The following is an 18,317-nucleotide window of genomic DNA, read 5'->3' as shown; positions in this document are numbered from 1 at the left end:
GCTTTGCGCCGGAATCGGAATCGAACCAAGGATACTCCGGCTCGTGAAACTCCGCCCATGGAAATTCATATAGTTCATGCCACTCCACCCAGTGCCACTCTCTCTAACAGGACTGTGTCCCTCCCACAAAAAGTTTGCATCGACATCGCCAGAACTCCCATCAAGTCACAAGTGATATTGTACCAGTGTCAGTTCACGTTGCACGAGACAGTCGCTCTTGTCGTCAGCAGGACAATAAACTTTTTGTAGATTTGGACATTAATGGCAAAGTGATACCGTTCCAGCTCGATACCGGAGCCGCTGTTTCACTGATCAATCACGACACGTACAAACAGCTGGGCACACCTCCGTTGCGTGCCGCAAATGTTAAGTTAAGTAGTTATTCAGGACAAGCGATCCCTGTGTTAGGACAGTGCAGCCTTCTTGCAACATACAAAGAACAAACAAAACTTGTGTCGTTTTATGTCCTTCGTTCTTCTTCTGCAGTGAACTTGTTTGGTTTCGATTTGTTTCAGTTGTTTAACTTGTCTATAGTCAATCAGGTCCTATCAGTGAACCAGACTGTGCCTTCAGTGTTTCTCGTCTATGTGAAGAGTTTGTAGACATTTTTGCACCGGGCCTTGGTTGCGCTAAGAACTAAAAAGCACATTTGGAAACGAAAGTAAACACGCAACCAAAATTTTTCAGAGCGCGCAATGTTCCCCATGCATTGCGTGAAGAGGTCGCAAAAACATTACACGATTTGGAATCACAAGGTGTAATTGAACGTGTGCAGGCTTCTTTCTGGGCATCACCCTTAGTAATTTTGCAAAAACCTTCCGGAAAATTGAGACTTTGCGTGGACTTCAAGGCAACAGTGAATCCACAACTAGTGACTGCAAGTTTGCCTTTACCCTGCCCCGTAGATCTTTTTGACAAACTGTTACCGGATAAATATTTTTCGAAGTTGGACCTAGCAGATGCGTACTTGCAAATACCGGTGGACGAAGAATCCCAGCGCGTTTAGGTGGTTAACACACATCTTGGTTTGTATCAATTCAAACGACTCCCATTCGTGTGTGCATCCGCCCCTGCATTGTTTCAGCAATATCTACAAACTGTTTGTGCAACGGTCCCTACTGCAGCAAACTATCTGGCCGATATTGTGATCTCTGGAAAGACGGAAGAAGAACATTTACCCAATCTCAGAACATTATTTCAGGTCTTGCGACAAAATGATCTTCGCTTGCGGAAGGACAAATGTGTGTTTTTTCCTCATGACTTACCTTCTCTGGGACATGTACTCAATGCCCAAGGCATACATCCCAGTCCAGAGCACCTCCGTGCCTGACAAGACCTGCCTTCGCCGCAGAATTTTAAGCAGCTACAGAGAGTGCTGGGAAAAATAAATTACTATAACAAATATGTTCCTCATGCCTCTTCCATTTCAGCTCCGCTTTATCGCTTCGCCTTAAAGGTGTTCCGTTCGTCTGGACGACGGAATGCGAGCGCACCTTTCGCCAGTTGAAATCGGCGTTGCTTTCCAATACTTGCCTTACGCCATTCGATCCCCGGAAGCCCCTCTTGTTGATGGTGGATACATCGGATTTCGGGATCGGTGCTGCGCTTGCACACAAAGATGGTTCGCACGATCGTCCAATTGCCTTTGCGTCCGAATTGCTCTCGTCTGCACAAAGAAATTTTTCACAGATCGAGAAAGAAGCATTGGCTCTAGTATTTGGTGTTACTAAGTTTCATGATTTCTTGTATGGTCGTCACTTTACCATCATAACAGACCACAAACCTTTGACATCGATTTTTCATCCCACCAAGCCTGTCCCTCCACGTACACCGCAGAAATTCATTCGCTGGTCTATTTTTCTTTCGCAGTACCGCTACGATATCTTGTATCGGTCCACTGCTAAGCACGGAAACGCTGATGCGTTGTCCCGTTTTCCTGTTGCTGAGGATAGAGCATTCGATTCCTCCGAACTTGCTTGCATGTTCATTGATTCGGAAACCGATGACGTGGTCGACTCGTTTCCGATTGATTTTCGTCGTGTAGCTACAGCCACAGCTGCCTACCGTGTTCTGGCTACCGTTCTGCGTTTCGCTGCTACTCAATGGCCCTTCTCAAAGTCACGGATCAGGGTTCCATTGGTTCGCCAATTTTTTGCTCACAAGGAGAGACTTTTTGTACGACGTGGTGTTTTGCTGTTGCGTTCTGATAATGATCAGTCCAGGGTCGTGGTCCCACGTTCGTTACAGTCCTCTGTCTTACGTCTTCTCCACCAAGGACATTGGGGTATAGTGAGAACGAAACTACTTGCTCGTCAGCACTGTACTTGGTTCGGAATCGATGCCGCGATTACGAATATGTGCTCTTCTTGCATGGTGTGTGCCGAACAACAATCAGCACCACCGCGGAAATTCTTTGCATGGCCAAAAGCCACTTCCCCTTGGCAACGCTTACACATCGATTTTGCTGGTCCATTCTGGAATGCTCGATGGTTGGTTGTAGTAGATTCATTCAGTAATTTTCCTTTTGTTGTCCGGATGTCTTCCACGACGTCATCTGCCACCATCCAAGCGTTATCCGCCATCATTTGCATTGAAGGTTTTCCACAGACTATTGTTTCCGACAATGGCCCACAATTCATGTCCGCAGAATTTCAGTCATTCTGCAAAGCCAATGGTATTCAACATCTGACGTCCGCGCCGTTTTCGCCACAGTAAACGGTGCCGCTGAACGTTTGGTCAGGACTTTCAAGTCACAGATGTTGAAGTTGAAAGAGTCGCATTCTCGGGAGGACGCGTTATTGCTCTTTTTGTCCTCGTATCGCTCTCAGCCCCGAGATGGTCGCTCGCCGGCTGAGTTGCTTCACGGTCACCCTCATCGCACCTTGATGTCTTTACTACATCCGCCGCATCAGGTTCCTGCGCAGCGGCAGACACCTGCTTTTGCCCCAGGCGACGTTGTCTACTACCGCCACTATCGAGGTTCACGGCGTTGGCTTGCAGGGCGCATTCTTCGCTGCCTCGGCCGCGCTATGTATCTGGTTTTGGGGGCCTCTGGTGAGGTGCGCCGACATCTTAACCAGCTGCGCCTCTGTCGTCGCACGGGATCTGCCGCTCCCCGTCTCCTTTCAGCGACGGGGCCGTCCGATCAGCGCCCGGGGGTCCCATCTACTGGCTCGCCTCAGCCCCAGGTGTTACCGACGCTGCCTTCCATTTTGCCCCATGGTGACGCGTCGCCGCCACCGCCGCCGCCGCCTGTTCTCCCGCCGGGACGTCCGCAGATGACGCGTCGCTGCAACCGCCGGGCGCCTCCCTGAATCACGCGCCGCCGATCGCTTCCCGTGACCAGTTGTCCTCCGACATGGACCTCTTGCCCGCTCCGGACCATATGGCGTCTTCGCCCGTCGGGTGCCCCGGCCTGATGGAGGTCCACCCTTCGGCCTCTCCTGTCACTCTGCAGGCGCATACATCGCATGTTGGCGTGCACCCTGGAACAGGTGTTCAGGCGTTTCCTAGCTCCCCTCGCACCTAATGGCAGGGTGCGGATGGCACAGCCTCGCCTGTTGTTAGGCTCCCCACCTCGTCGCATACGTAAACATGGGGTCCTCCCCACGGCGGGCGGAAGCCTTATAACACCACCGTACGCCGATTTGCGAGGGAGGAATGTGGTGTCACCGCCAGACACCACACTTGCTAGGTGGTAGCCTTTAAATCGGCCGCGGTCCGTTAGTATACGTCGGACCCGCATGCCGCCACTATCAGAGATTGCAGACCGAGCGCCGCCACACGGCAGGACTAGAGAAACTTCCTAGCACTCGCCCCAGTTGTACAGCCGACTTTGCTTGCGATGGTTCACTGAAAAATTACGGTCTCATTTGCCGAGACGATAGTTAGCATAGCCTTCAGCTACGTCATTTGCTACGACCTAGCAAGGCGCCATTACCAGTTACTATTGATGCTGTAAAAAATGTACCGTCAAGAGCGATGTTCACCATTTATGGATTAAAGTTAAGTATTCCAGCAGCTACGTACTTTTTTTGTTGGTCTCATTTCATTGTGCTGCTCCAGACCTCACGCCAGCCTGCGTGAGCTAAAACGCGTGCCTTTCGGCTTCCTCTCGTAGTGGGTAGGCTCTCTTGCCAATCCACAACATAATCAAACTATGTGACTGCTGGAGCAGGTGATGGGGACCCTGGAACGTCGCGAGTACCCTTGGGCAACACTCCTTGACTTTTCAAAGGCCTTCGACAGCGTGTGGCACTATTGTCTCCTGTATAAGGTGCTAGTATTGGGGATACTAGTGTAGCACGGTCACCTACTTCAGTCCTATTTGCGCGGGCGTGCATCCCATGTGGTGGGTCAACGGCGCTCCAAATCCGAGCTGGTGTACGGCAGGGGTCAATGCTTGGCCCCCTGCTTCAGCCATGGCTGACTCGTGCTATGCACTGGATGAAACCTTCGTTACGATTCTGTGTTTAGTCTCTCGCGGTCATTGCGGTTGTGCTGTTATTCTCTCCTTCCGCAGGTGGCAGCAGCTGTGTGTATCGATATTCTCACCTTGGACTGTCTTTGATCTGGCGCTTATAGTTCCCAGCTGGGCGGGTTGCGACCAGTCGGTCGGTTTGCGTGGAGCAGCGAGGAATTCTCCGCGGGACGTAGTTCGGACGGGGCCGCTGCCGGCGTCCACGCGCGGTCGGAGTGTGAGGGGCTGTTCTCACTGCTACGAGGTCCGTGGCTCACCGATACCAGACACGAAAGTTAAATTATCCTGTCGCTTGGTCCTTTGACTGTCTGTCGGTTGTATTGCCGGCGTATTAAGAATTGTTGGGTCTACTGCCTGTCTCACCTAAGTGAGCGTTAGTGTTTGAATTCCAGGCCGCCCTTCGGAACTTCTGACCGCACTTTGGTGTACTGCCTTTTCTTGTTGGTTCTTGTTGTTGAATGACTTCTAGCCGATTTTTTGATATCAATTGTTTTGCTCTTAAGGCCTTCAGCCTAGTTTAAAGAACTGTTTCATGTAAGGCTTTGGCATTTTAAAAATTTTAATGTTTAAATGTTGGGCCTTCAGCCGATTTTGAGTTTGAGTTGTTTTGCTCTTTAGGCCTTCAGCCTAAATTAAAGAACCGTTTCACGCAAGGTCTTTGCTTTAAAAAAAAATAATGTAAGGGGGTTTTAAGTTTTAGGCCTTCAGCTGATTTGAATTTAACTTGTTTGCTCTTGAAGTGTCTGGTTCTTTGGGCCTTCAGCCTAACTAAAGAACTGTTGTATGATAAGGCTTTGCCTTTTAAATTTCTATTTTTGTTTAGTTTTGCCTAATTAAGAACTGTTTTAGGTAAGGTCTTTGGTTTTTTTTTAAATTTACTGTTGTTTAGCCGTAAATGTTGGGCTTTCACCCGATTTTGAATTCAAATTGTTTGCTCTAAAAATCTTACATTCTTTGGGCCTTCAGCCTAAATAAAGAACTGTTGCAATATAAGGCTTACCTTTTAAATTTCTGATTTTGCTAGCGTTTTAAGTTATTGGCTCTCAGCCGTTTTAAAATTAAGGTGGCTTTCTGCCGGTAATTAAGTCTCCAAGATTAAAACAGTGTGTTTAATTTTTTTTTTGGGGGGGGGGGCCTCTTGTAATGTTTGATCAAAAAATAAAGTTTTATGTTCGACTGTACAACTGTGACCGACAGCCCCTTATTTTTGGCTCTTTCCACAATTGAAACTGCCTGGCCTGCCCTGCGGGTTAAGCGGGGCGTCTCACTGCTGTACTCTCTTCAAACCGCCGATGTGCCGTAGACAAGACCCAGAGTCGATCTTGTGCTCTACGCCGATGGTACCGCACTGTACACGCGCAGTATGAGCGTGCAGCAGATGCGCAGCCGTCTGCATCTCGCCTGCAACGAGCTGCCAAATGGCGGCTCAAGTTCAATGTTGTGGCGTTTACCTGCAGGCGCATTCCCGATGCCTATTCCGTGGTCTAGAACCGGAAAATACCTCGCCGTCAGCCTGGACTGGCGCCTGACCTGTGGACCACACATCCGGGAGTTGAGAGGCGCCGGCCGAAGTGGCCCTGCGGTTAAAGGCGCTGCAGTCTGGAACCGCAAGACCGCTACGTTCGCAGGTTCGAATCCTGCCTCGGGAATGGATGTTTGTGATGTCCTTAGGTTAGTTAGGTTTAACTAGTTCTAAGTTCTATGGGACTAATGACCTCAGCAGTTGAGCCCATAGTTAAAAAAAAAAAAGTTGAGAGGCCGAGCGCTCGGAATGATGCGTTTGCTGTATCCTCTACTTGACCCTATTACTACTCTGACCCCACACTGCTGCATCTCGCTCTTCGTACCACTCTTCAGGCCGGTAGTAAAGAGATTTTGACATGAGGCGGCTTCACGACATCGCTGGAATACAGATGCTGCTGCGCCGCTTCCGCGCACGCGACGAGATTCTACGCGTCGGCGAGGACATCGGGAAACCCGCTGGTCAGTGGACTGGGCAATCAACTTCCTCGCCAGATAGCCAGATGGCCAGACCTACTCCTGGAACGATCACCTGGCAGTGAGAGAAGAAGAATGCAACCAAGTGACAACCAAGAAGAGGAGCCAAACTGAGAAGACGACGGATACAGTGCAATTCACCGAAGCAGGAACAGCAGGATCTGCTTAACCTGCCCTGCACAGGCCGCACGTGTGTCTCGAAGCAAGCAAGCAAGAGAATGAAGAGATAGATATAGTATATGAGGAATAGATATAGTACATGAGGAAACTGAAAGTGTAATTCAGTCTGTAAAGGGAGTGGAGATTCTAATAGTCTTGGGGTACTGGGATGAGGTTGTGGGGAACAGGTAGAACAAAGAGATACGGGAGAGTTTGTGCTTGGTAGTGGGACTGAGAGAATGCTGCAGTAACAAGTAGTTCAGAAGTAAATTCAATTTAAGAGAACTGGATGTCTCTAAAAATTGAAATCGCAGAGGTTTTAGAGAAAAACGGAGCTACAGGGAACATAGCTGCGAAGATATCACGGGCAAGAGAAAAAGTACCTCAGTTGTAGGGAATTCAGAAATAAACAAATACAAGTGACTTACGAGGTGTGACAATAAAGTAATGAGACTAATTTTCTTTGAAAGGTGTGGCAACCCTGCAGACTTGCGTAGGCACAATACCTTTAACTTGGGTCTATAAGCTGCTTCTAGTCCAAGCGGCACATCGATGCAACTGCTCAGTCGTGAATTGTGCTGTAATAAAATAACATGTGTTTGTGTCTCTCGTCACCGAAATGGAACTGCATAATACTGCGCATTTTCAAACAACACAAGATGTCCAAAACGCTATGACGAGAGTCTTAGAAGATATTACAGAAGACGAGTACCAGAAATGTTACCATCAATGGCAGAAGCGCTGGAAAAGGTGTGTGCAATCAGAAGGGAACTACTTTGAAGGAGACAACACTAAACTTGACTAAAATGGTAACCAAGATTTTTTTCACATAAGTCGTATTATTATATTGTTGCACCTCATATGAATGAAGTAAATAGGAAATGCAGGTAATCTAGGGCGAAATGGCACATGAACTATGTGAAGAAGTCGAAAAAGCAACGATTGTTGGAAAAACTGCCTCAGTATACCGAAAAGTTGGAAGGACCTTCGGTGAACTTAAAAGCATGGATAATAACATTAAGAATACAGTGGAAATTCCACTGTGAAATGCAATGGAGACAGCGGATAAACGGAAAGAGTACATTCAAGGCGTCTATGACGGAACGACTTGACTGATGACGTGATATAAGAAGAAACAGGGATCAACAAGGATGAGATAGGGGATCCAGTATTACAATCAGAATATATAAGAGCTTTGACCGATATAAGATCAAATAAGGCAGAAGGGACACATAGAATTCTATCAGAATTTTTAAATCATTAGGAGAAATTGTGATAAATCGATGAATCAACAGGCGATTTATCATAAGACTTTTGGAGAAACATCAACCACACATCACGAAAGTAGGAATAGCCGACAATTGACAGAAGTTTTGCACAGTAAGCTTAATGATACATGCATCCAACTTGCAGACAAGAATAATATACAGAAGAATATAAAAGATACTTCAAGATGTGTTGATCACGATTAGTTTGCAGGAGAAAAGTTACAGGCACCAGACAAGCACGTCTGACATCGAGGTTAATCATGAAGCAAGACTGAGGAGAAACCAAGTCACGTATGGAATTTCTCCTGGGAGGCATGTAGCTTCTTTCCGATGCACCAATGCCAGTTTACAGTATACCTTGCACCCCCACATTCACGATTTAAAACAGACATTGCGTCGCTATTCAGCACTAAAGGATCGATGCCCTCTTCTCCCCAAGCGTATAACGCGCCTACAGGTAACGTACGGAATTACCCCTAAGAGTCATACAGCTTTTTTCCGATACACCACTGCCAGTTTACTGTATCCCTCGCAAATTCACATGCACCAATGCCAGTTTACAGTATACCTTGCACCCCACATTCACGGTTTAAAACAAACATTGCGTCGCTATTCAGTACTAAAGGATCGATGCCCTCTTCTCCCCAAGCGTATAACGCGCCTACAGGTAACGTACGGAACTACCCATAAGATTCATGTAGCTTTTTTCTGATGCACCACTGCCAGTTAACTGTATCCCTCGCAAATTCACATTGACGGTTTAACACACAAATTGCCTTGCTATTCAATACTAAAGGATCGTTGCCATCATCTCCCTGAGCGAGTAACAAACCTACAGTCGACGTATGGAACTTCTCCTGAGACTCATGTAGCTCTTTTCCTATGCACCAATGGTTGTTTACTGTATACCTCAAACGCTCACATTGACGAATTAACACAGAAATTCGGTCGCTATTTAATACTAAAGGATCCATGCAGAGTTCTCCACGAGCGAGTAAAGCGCCTACGGTTAACATATGGAAGTTCTCCTGGGAGTCATGTAGAATTTTCCGAAGCAAAACTGCCACTTTACTGTATCGCTCGCACCCTCAGATTCACCATTTAACGTAGAAATTGCGTCGCTATTCAATACTAAAGGATCGATGCAGTCTTATCCCCCCCCTGAGTAACGCGCCTACAGGCAACATATGGACCATCTACTGGGAGTCATTTAGCTTTTTTCCGATTCACCACTCCCACTTCACTGTATCCCTCGCAACCTCAAATTCACGATTTAATACAGAAATTCCGTTGCTATTCAATACTAGAGGATCGATGCCCTCATTTCACCGAGCGAGTAAGGCGCCTACTGTCAACGAATGGAACTTTTCCTGGGAGTCATGTAGCCTTTTACCGATGCAGCGCTACCAGTTTACTATATCCCTCGCACCGTCACATTGACTAATTAACACAGTAATCGCATCGCTATTCAACACTAAAGGATCCATGCCTACTTATAACCATTCGAGTAACGCGCCTACTGTCAACGTATGTTTCTGATTTCTATACGAGTGAGCGATAACGGTTACTGTTCTCCTGGGAGTCGAGTGTCTTTTTTCCGATGCACCATTGCCAGAATACTGTATCCCTCGTACAGTTAGATTGGCGTAAAAACACAGATATTTCATGGCTATTCAATAGTAAAGGATCCATGCCGACCTCTCCACGTACGTGTAACGCACATACAGTCAAAGTATGGAACTTCTCCTGGAAATCATGTAGCTTATTTTCCGATGCACCACTGCCACGTTACCGTATCTCTTTCATTCTCACATTCACGATTTAACACAGAAATTGTGTCGCTATTCTACAGTCAAGTATCCATGCCTACATTTCCCCGAGAGAGTAACTCGCTTACAGTCAACGTATGGAACTTCCCCCTGGGAGTTAAGTATCTTTTTTCCGATGCACCATTGCCAGTTTACTGTATTCCTCTTACCCTCACATTGTCGAATTAACACCGCCATTTGGTGGCTATTCAGTTTTAAAGATCAATGAAGACTCATCCCCAAGCGAGTAAGGCGCCTAAGGTCAACGTATGGAACTTCTCCTGGGACTCATGTAGCCTTTTTGCGATGAAGCACTGCCAGCTTGCTGTATCACTCACAAACTCAAATTTACTAACACAGAAATTGCGTCGCTGTCAATACTAAAGGATCCATGCCCACTTCTCCGCGAGCGAGTAATGTGACTATGGTCAACGTATGTAAATTTTCCTGTGAGTCATGCATCTTTTTTTCCGATGAACCACTACAATTTTACTGTGCCCCTAGCACTATCACATTGACGAATTAACACAGAAATTGCATCCCTATTCAATACTAAAGGATCCATGACGACTTTTCCCCGAGCGAGTAACACGCTTACGGTTAACGTATGGAATTTCTCTTGGGAATCAAGAATCGATTTTCCAATGCACCATTTCAGGTTTGCTGTATCCCTCACACCCTTACATTGGCAAATTAAGACAGAAATTGCGTCCCTTTTCAATACTAAAAGATCCATGTCGACTTTGCCACGAGCAAGTAACGCGCCTATTGTCAACGTAATTAACTTTTCCTGGGAGACACGTAGCTTTTTCCGAGGCACCACTGCCAGTTTACTGTATCATTTGCACTCTCACATTCACTATTTAACACTGACATTGCGCCAATAATCAATACTAAAGCATTGATGCCCTGTTTTCCCCGAGTTAGAAACGCGCCTACGGTCAATGTTTGGAACGCCTCCTGGGAGTCATGTAGCCTTTTTCCGATGCCGCACTGCCAGTTTACTTTATCCCTCGCACACTCAAACTGACGATTTAACACTAAAATTGAGTCGCTGTTCAATGCTAAAGGATCGATACCATGTTCTCCTCGAGCGAGAAACCCTTCTACGGTCAACGTACGGAACTTCTCCTGCGTGTCTTGTAGCTTTCTCCTGATGCACCACTGCCAGTTTAGTTTATCCCTCTCACCCTCACATTCACGATTTAACACTGAAATTGAGTCGCTAATCAATAATAAAGGATCTATGCCATGTTCTCCTCGAGTGAGCAACCCACTTACGGTCAACGTAAGGAACTTTCCCTGAGAGTCATGTAGCCTTTCTCCGATGATGCACTGTCAGCTTCCTGCTCACATGGCTTATTAACACAGAAATTGCGTCGCTGTTCATTACCAAAGGATCCATGTTGCCTTCTCCCCGAGCGAGTAACGCGCCTATCATCAACGTATGGAACTTTTCCTTGGAGTCAAGTAGCTCTTTTCTGATGCACCACTGCCAGTTTACTATAGCCCTCACATCCTCAGATTGACGAATTATCACAGAAATTGCGTCGCTGTTCAATAATAAAAGGTCGATGCCGACTTATCCCTGTTTGAGTAACGTGCCTACAGTCAACGTATGGAACTTCTCCCGGAAGACAAGTACCTCTTTTTCGATGCACCACTACAAGTTTACTGTAACACTCACACCCTAACATTGACGAATGAACACACAAAATTGCGTGGCTATTCAATAGTAAAGGATCAATGTCGACTGCTCTTCGAGTGAGTAACGCGCCTACAGTGAAAGTATTTACGATCTCTTGGTAGTCGTGTAGCTTTTTCCCAATGCACCATTGCCAGTTTACTGTTTCATTTGCACTCTTACATTCACGATTTAACACAGAAATTGCGTCCCTATTCTATACTGAAGGATACATGCCGACTTCTCCCAGAGCGAGTAACGGGATTACGGTTAACGCATGGAACGTCTCCTGGAATTCAAGAATCGTTTTCCCGATGCACTATTTCCAGTTTACTGTATCCCTCACTCTCCCACATTGACGAACTAACACAGAAATTGTGTCTCTAGTCAATACTAGAGAATCGATACTCTGTTCTCCCCGAGTGAGTAACGCGCCTACGTTGAATGTATGGAACTTCTCCTGCGACTCATGTAGCTTTTTCCTGATTCACCACTGTCGGTTTACTGTATCCCTCTCACCCTACATTGACGATTTATGACTGCCGACTTCTCCCCAAGCAAGTGGTATGTCTACGGTCACCATATGGATCTTCTCCTGGGAGTCAAGTATCTTTTCTCCGATGCACCACTGCAAGTTTGCTGTAACCCTCTCACCCTGACACTGATGATTTAATACAGAAATTGCGTCGCCATTTATACTAAAGGATCGGTCCTGACTTCTCCCCGAGCAAGTAACGCGCCTGTGGTCAACGAATGGAAATTCACCTGCGAGTCATGTAGCTTTATTCCGGTACACCACTGCAAGTTTACTGTATCCCTCCCACCCACACATTGACAGTTTAACATAGAATTTTTTATCACATTTTTAATGACTCCGTTGATGGAGGTCTTTTTTGTGTTGTCATAACCCTAAGTTAGATTGGCCAACAAATGCCTTTTACCATCCATGACACGTGACATGAAGAGGTTTGTCAATAGTAGCCTTTTGTGTAAGATGAGTAAACCTAGTGGTGGCAAGGGTATGGGATTTTTACAGTCTAAAAGGGAGCAGAATCCCATGTATATGTTATTTATTGACTGTGGTTTGCCTCTTCCCCGGACCTCTAGTGGCTGTAAATATGTCTTGGTGGTCGTGGACGGCCTTAGTCGGTTTGTTTGGTTTGTTCCTAGTCGCGGGGTCACTCTAGTCTGACGATAAAACATCTTACAAGGATTCTTGGTGTCTTTGGACCCGCCAAAACCTCAGTTAGTGATAATGCGCCAGCGTTCACATCTCGTTAATTTAAGCGTTCCTGTTTCAATAATGGTTTCTGTCATGTTACCACCACTTATTATTATCCGCAAACATACTTCACAGAGCACTTTAAACGCAATTTCATAGCAGCTTTAATAATTTATCATACACATTCGCTATCCAAATGAGACGAATCTCTGGTGCGGTTAAGTTTCGCCTTTAATTCTGCTCGTTATGAGGCATCTGGAGTTACGCCGGCATCCTTAAAGCTGGCTTATCCGTTGATTTGTCCCCTGACTAATTTATGGGACATCAACAATTTGTTACCCGTAGTAATAGAGCCCAATTTATTAAAGGGATCTGGGATAGAGATAGGGACAATACTTGGTGAGCTCACCAACGAGAGGCACTTCGTTATAATCACGGCACGCACCCCTTCCAGGAGAAGGTTGGCGACAGCGTTTTTCTACGGAATCTTAATACCAGAAAAGAATCTGGTGGTGAGGGTAGTGGTAAATTGGCTACGCATTTTCTTGGACCTTATCTCATCCTGGAAGTGTTGGGACCAGTTAATTTCTTAGTTAAACATCACGACACTGGCAGGATTACGAAGTTTCACGTTAGTCTGATTAAGCTTCATGATGACTACCGATCTCTCTCTTCCGGCGAGTTTAGATTTGGAGGGGGAGGTTGAAATGCGTGTTCGTCACAGTTTCTTTCCTCTCCCTCTTAATGTCGCTTGCAGCGTTAATTTCGATTCCCGGCACCAAGTATAAAAGAGTTATTTAACTAATCAAATAAAATCTCATAGAAAAGCAGATAAACAGGTTACAAAAATGCACCACTAGGTTTACTCATCTTACACAAAAGGCAAGTATTGACAAATCTCTTCATGTCACGTTCATGGATGGTAAAAGGCATTTGTTGGCCAATCTAACTTAGGGTTATGGCAACACAAAAAAGACCTCCATCAACGGAGTCATTCAAAATATGAAAAAAAATTCTATGAAATCGGACCAGTTAAATAACTCTTTTATACTTTAAATTATGTAAAACTTGTTCCGCCCGTGAAATGGGGTTTTGACATTTGATGTTCTCCTTTTTTGGGTTCTGGTCAAGTGCACGTTATGTCATCTTAATGTTCTCTTAAGTGGCTCAGCATTCGCAACAGTCGCATGGGATATATCTATTTTATTACTTAGGTTAGTTAATAGTAATTTTATTCGGTTAGTTCCAATCCTCTCATTTCCTGAGTGACTACGAAGTCTTCTATTTCCTACCCTTAATCCGGAAACATGAATGCCCGTAATCTGCAAAGATTTATTGGCAGGGATCTTCCCACATGCAATTACAGCTTCCCGGCTCCTGGTGGCTGCTACGATTTCTATCGTGACCTGTTTGTTCATCCGCCAATCGCTTCAGTTAATGAATTTAGCACCTTGTGGAGGTCAATCGTACCCTTTCTGTACCAGCCTTATCCTTAGGGAGGGGTTTAATTCCTCAAGATAGCTTTAGGCCAGCGTTGGTCCATTAGGATTCATACGATCTTATGATAGTTTTATATAGCTCTAGAAAGTAACTTATTGTGGTCGAGTTTATAAAGTTGATTTTACACTGCCAATGCGATCCCAAAGTGATATTTTTAATAATAATTTGTAACCCCTTTTATATGTTGTGTTGTTCAGGGTGAATCAGAGTTGTGTTAGAAGTCTGTTTATATATAGTTGTGATATCTTTAAATTTATTGGGCTGTTTCCATGATTTTATGTATATGCCACTTTTAATGGGTTCTAGATTTATCCTGTCTTATTTAGTGTTTAAGTAAGACCACTAAAATATCACTCTCAAATTAAAGTATCCGATCCGGTTTCCTGTAACGCTTGAATTGCTTAGTTCTCCGTGTTCTATGATTTCTCTCGTCGAAAAGTGTTTCAGTACTATAGTGAATATCAGTCAAGTCTGAACCAAGTTGTTGTCCAGTTTAACTGTTTATTCCCTAATTTTTGTGGAATTTAAAATTTCAAAATTTGGAAGCCTTAATCTGTTTGTGTAAATTGTTGTCAGTATAGCTGTGACCTACCTAATCAATTGCAACACGTAATTGTTGGTGTTTTGTGTGACACTAAATGCAAACTGAAGCTTGTGGGTGATTAATATTGCCCAGCTCCTCATCCACAGTACTGATGTAATTAAAAAATTTTATTAAAGCTTGTGTTAAGATTTTTCGGGGAGTTATTAGGAGGAAAAAAAGGAGGCGCTACATAGAATATCTACGAGAACGAAGAGTGAGTAATAAGCCTGGAATATAATTTCCTGAGATTAAAAAGAGTATAAGCAAGTATATAGTCTTTCGTCTATACGTCAAGAAACCAATGATGGAAATAATGTAAACGTTCAACAGTCGTATTAAAATTCAGAGTGAAAATACGAGGGCTAACCATAAAGTACATTACGTTTTGGAATTACAAATTAGTAAAGTACTGGAAATTTTTTTTATTATATACAGATGAAAGCCACACTTAAATACTACATTTCTACATAGTTGCCATTTAAATTAAGGCACTTATCGTAGCGATGGACGAGCTTGGAAATTCCTTAGTCGTAAAATTCGGCCGCCTGCGCCTTCAACCACGTGGTTACCTCTTCTTGAAGCTGTGCGTCGTCATCAAAACGCTGCATGGACAACCACTTCTTCATTGCTGGGAATAAGTGGGAGTCGCTTGGTGCCAGGTCAGGACTGTACGGCGGATGAGGAAACAACTCCCACTTGAAAGATTCGAGAACTTCACGAGTGACATTTGCCCTGTGGGCCCGGGCGTTGTCGTGAATCAGCTTACGAGAAAGATAGCGACTCATTACTCAATCGCATCGTTACTGGTGACAAAACATGGGTTAAGCATGTGAACTGCGAGACAAAATCGCAGTCAATGCAGTGGTGGCACACAAATTCCCCGCAAAAACCCAAGAAATGCTGTAACCTCCCCACAAAAATGTAAAAGAATATTTACATGTAAATGGGCATCTTGCTAAACGTAACCTCCCAGCAGAATCAAAAGAAAAGTCTATGATAATGAAAACGAGCCAAATGTTTGGTCCCCACAAAAATTATAGAATAATAATGACCCAAATGTAAACTCGACACAAAACTTAAGAAATGAACATTAATCCTTAAACCCACAATAATAGGGCAGCAGCGCTGACCTTAGGCCCTGTGCAATAATTAACCTGATAAATTGATTCTGCGAGGAAAAGCATAGGAAATGTTGTTTCAATTGGAATGATTCTTTTCTTAAAAACGATTGCTTTGAAAACAAAATTATTATTGGGGCATTTCTTGAACAAATTAATTACAATTAACAGATGTTATTGGCTGAGCGCAATGCTGCTTCATTACCTTATTTAACAATATACCTCGTCCCGAACCTTGACCAGAGACCCATGTCGACGCCCGCCGACTCCTCACACACAACAACTTCCGACTGAGTACAACTCGCAACTTCCCACCGAGTCCAACTCACAACTGAACTCTCGCGCAGTCAAGCGCAGACTAGCAACGATAAACAACTCTCTGGTCAGAGATTCTGTCATGCCTCGCCATCGCTGGTACTGAATACATACGCGTTTCAATGCATGCAGACAATGTCGGCAAGGAAGGTGATGGTGACTGTCTTTTGGGACAGAAAAGGTGTGATTTTTGTGGATTTCCTGGAAACAGGCACTACAATAAACTCTCAAAGGTATTGCCAAACTCTGTACAATCTCAGAAGAGCAATACAAAACAAGCGCAGGGGAAAGTTGGGCTCAAAGATCTTGCTGATTCACGACAACACCTGGGCCCACACAGCAAATGCCACTCGTGAAGTTCTTGAATCTTTTAAGTGGGAGTTGTTTCCTCATCCTCCGTATAGTCCCGACCTGGCACCGAGCGACTTCCACTTATTCCCAGCAATGAAGAAGTGGTTGGCTATGCAGCGTTTTGATGACGACGCACAACTTCAAGAAGAGGTAACCACATGGTTGAAGGCGCAGACGGCCGAATTTTAAGATGAAGGAATTTCCAAGCTCGTCATGGCTACGATAAGTGCCTTAGTTTAAATGGCAACTATGTAGAAAAGTAGTATTTAAGTGTGGCTTTCATCTGGATATGATAAAAAAAATTCCAATACCTTATTTATTTTTAATTCCAAAACGTAATATACTTTGTGGATAGCCTTCGTATATCAATGATAAGATTCGGTGATGACATTGCTACTCTCAGTGAACGTGAAAAAAATTGCAGAAGCCGCTGAATGGAATGTACAACTGATTGAGAAGAGAATATGAATTTGAAGTTAATCGAAGAAAGACGAAAGTAATGAGAGGTACCGGAAATGAGAACAGCAGGAATCTTAACATCAGGATTAGGGATCACGAAGTGAACGAAGTTAAGGAATCCTTCATGATGGGTGGAGTAAGGAGGACATAAAAACCACACCAGCACGGGCTAAAATGACATTCCTTGCCAAGAGAAGCCTATTTTTATCGAACATAGGACTTAATTTGAAGAGGATATGTGTGAGAATGTGTGTGGTTGGCAGGAGAGCCAACACCGTGTTACTAGAGGAGGCCGAAAGGCACACGTTTTAGCTCACGCAGGCTGGCGTGAGGTCTGGAACAGGACAAGGGAATTAGAATTTAGAAAAACGGACGTAGCTGGAGGAATAATTAACTTCAATCCGTTAATGAAGAACGTCGTTCTTGACGGTACATGAATCACTATCAATAGTAACTGATAATGGCGCCTTGCTAGGTCGTAGCAAATGACGTAGCTGAAGATTATGCTAACTATTGTCTCGGCAAATGAGAGCGTATTTTGTCAGTGAACCATCGCTAGCAAAGTCGGTTGTACAACTGGGTCGAGTGCTAGGAAGTCTCTCTAGACCTGCCGTGTGGCGGCGCTCGGTCTGCAATCACTGATAGTGGCGACACGCGGGTCCGACGTATACTAACGGACCGCGGCCGATTTAAAGGCTACCACATCGCAAGTGTGGTGTCTAGCGGTGACACCACAGAATGTACGCTAGAAGCACAACATTGTATGGTAGTGAAACATTGAAGAGAACAGAAGAGAATCGAAGCTTTGAGATGTGGTGCTTCATAAAGATGTTAAGAATTAGGTGGAATGATAATATAAGGAATGAAGATGTCTCCTACAGAATAGGCGAGGAAAGGAATATATGGAAACACTGACTAGAAGTAGTGCCAGGATGATAGGACGCGTGTTCTCGACATCTAAGACGAAAAGTTTAGCCAAGGAAAGGAATTCGTGGCGGGACGCATCAACCCAGTCATAAGACTGGCGGCTGAAACGAAGACCTGGGCTTATTCCCAAGATTTGTCATCAGGTTAGGGACAGAACCAATTTTTAACTCCTGACACAGCAGCACGTCACGGCACGTGTCATGCTGGGTCATCTTAGGACAGCTATTGGAATCCTGCAAACGGGAAGGGTTGTTGCATGGTGTTTACGTAGATATTGTTTATACACAAGTAAAGCACGTATCTCAAATCGTCAGATGGACTGTACTCGACATCAGTCCGTCGCATGTTATTCGCTTTTATGTGTCCGTGTACTTACTAATTACGTTCCCCATGAATCCTGCATTTGAAAAAAGGTAACTTGTCATTACTAGTCAACATTGTCATG

This window comes from Schistocerca serialis, chromosome 4, assembly GCF_023864345.2.
Source record: "Schistocerca serialis cubense isolate TAMUIC-IGC-003099 chromosome 4, iqSchSeri2.2, whole genome shotgun sequence".
NCBI classification, from domain to species: domain Eukaryota; kingdom Metazoa; phylum Arthropoda; class Insecta; order Orthoptera; family Acrididae; genus Schistocerca; species Schistocerca serialis.
This window is presented reverse-complemented; position numbering follows the sequence as displayed.